The sequence below is a fragment of the Octopus sinensis genome, linkage group LG6 (genome assembly GCF_006345805.1).
Source record: "Octopus sinensis linkage group LG6, ASM634580v1, whole genome shotgun sequence".
NCBI classification, from domain to species: domain Eukaryota; kingdom Metazoa; phylum Mollusca; class Cephalopoda; order Octopoda; family Octopodidae; genus Octopus; species Octopus sinensis.
The window spans coordinates 27,002,763-27,005,262 of NC_043002.1; positions in this window are offsets into that span (position 1 = coordinate 27,002,763).

Sequence of the window (2,500 nt, forward strand, 5' to 3'; positions counted from 1 at the left end):
ATAATTAATGTTTTCAATAGCTGCTGAACCTCAAACCTATGTAAACGTAAACAGCAACAGTTAGCATTACACAAATCATATGAGAATGATATATATATATTCAGATGGAAATAAAGTAAAATTTTCCTTCACAAAGGAAAACATTATTACCTAGACAAAAAATTATAGAAGACGAATGTAGGCTGTGCATTAGATTATATTTTTACATTTTCCTCTCTTTTACTAATTTCAGACTAAATAACGACAGCCGTGCTGGGACGCCGTTATTGCTCTATGTAATAGTCGATGTCGTAAATAAAAATTTAAGGCATGGTGCTTGATTCCACAACCCACACGCCCACACATGCTCACACACACACACTCATACGTAGAGGCAAGACCAAAGATTACGAATATATATTATATAAGTATGTATACATATTTTCGTATGTTTATGCATGTATCGAAGTACATAATAATATATATGTGTCTGTGTGAGTGGGTGTGGGTGTGTGGGTGTTTTGTGTGTGTGTGTGTATAATACGTATATTAATAATAAAACATATTACCTCCGGTATTCGAGTACTATTTTTTCCCACCTTGTTTCACATTTATGTGCTTACTCTGGTAGATATATATATATATATATAATATATATATATATATTATATATATATATATATATATATATGAGATACCACCATGCTGAAAATAGTAGCCATGATAGATCATGGCTGCTATTTTCAGCATGGTGGTATCTCGTAGATACCCTAATTTATAATTTTAATAATTATATATATATATATATAATCCATTCTTGTTGCTTTTTTTCCTATATATATATATATATATATATATATATATATATATATATTATATATATATATATAAACATACATATATTTATACACATATATGTATGTGTGTATTTCCATGTGTGCGCGTATAATTATATACGTATTCATATGCATATGTGTGTGTACACGTGCATTCACAAGCATCTAATATGTAATATAAATATAGTAAAGCAATGTGAAGAAACTATTACCAGAAGACAACAAGTAGACATGTTACATCTCGTCAGCCATGGGGACCAGAATCAGTTTGATGCTGTCATATGTGAATCTAGAGGCAACTCTTCTTTGTGCCTTTGAACACAGGACATCTCTGTGTTGGTGTACATGCCAAAGACAGAAAACCCAAATACATGGCAACTATATATGAGAAAAGAAAAAGTTAAGAAAGACGATAGATCCATTAATGAGTGTCGAATTTCTACTAGTGCAAAGAGCAGAAAAAATAGAATACAACGAAAATGCTTGTGCGAGTGAGTGTACAGAAAACAGACATTTGTCATAGCAGGAGCTTCATGGATGAAAATTTTAGAGAGGTACAGAAAATAATCTAAATGTAAATATGATCACCTGATTCACAGAACAGATCGTAAATGAGAAGGATATTTACAAACATCACAATATGAGTAGCCACCGCACTTTATAGACGCACACACACACGCACACTCATACGTGTCAGTTACTAGCCCCTATTCAGGCACACATTTACACATTCACACACTCCATTCTCACATACATACTCATGCAAAGGCACCTTCATTTGGGATCATCAGCACTTTGTTATCTCACTTTCTTTCAACCTCTCCTTTTGAACGTTTTACTATTCACTTGCCATGCTGGACCACTATATTTACAAGTTTTTTTCATTCTCGCTTGGTTTATTTCCTCTTATTCCTTTCTACTGAAGAGTGTAGGCTCGAAACGTAAAAGACTTTTTCATTTTCCTGAGCATCAAACTAATATACCTCCTTGTTCATACGCTTGTCTTCGTCTTTTTTTTTTTTTAATAAATTTCAATTATATATTATACGTTCACGTGGTCACCCCACTTTTATCCTGCCTTAACCTCTTACTCTTTGGACATGCATATCCTCATCTAAATACTAGCACTCCATCCGGATTACCACTGTATGTACTGATTCTAATTTCACGGGTTTGACTGGATTTTTTCGTTAATGTAAATCGCGCCGATCTATCATGACGCTTGAACTTTTTGAACTCTGATCTCTTTAAACTTTCTGAACTTTCATACTCAGTACCGTATGTAAACATTTTGCCTTTCTCTCTCCTTTTCTTTTTTTCTTCTCTTTTTCTCTGCTTTTCTCCTTTTTTTCTTCTCTTCATGTCTTTTGAACTTTTTGAACATTCATACTCCGTACCTTATTATTTTGCCTTTCTCATCCATTTTCTTTTTTCTCCTTTTCCCATCATATCTAATTACAAATCCTTCCTCCACCACCTTCACCACCGCCTAAAGAAACACCTTTCTACGCTTCCTTTCCGCTGCTTTCAACCTTCTACTAATCTTTTTCTACTGATTTTCAAAAGAACATGCTTCTGTAGTCATGTTTCTTTCTGAGTTGCTGCCTTCACCACCACCTTATCTCAAAAAGGTTCCGCCCCCATTTCCACCCCACTTTCCATCCTCCTCTCTCTCCTCTTAGCCT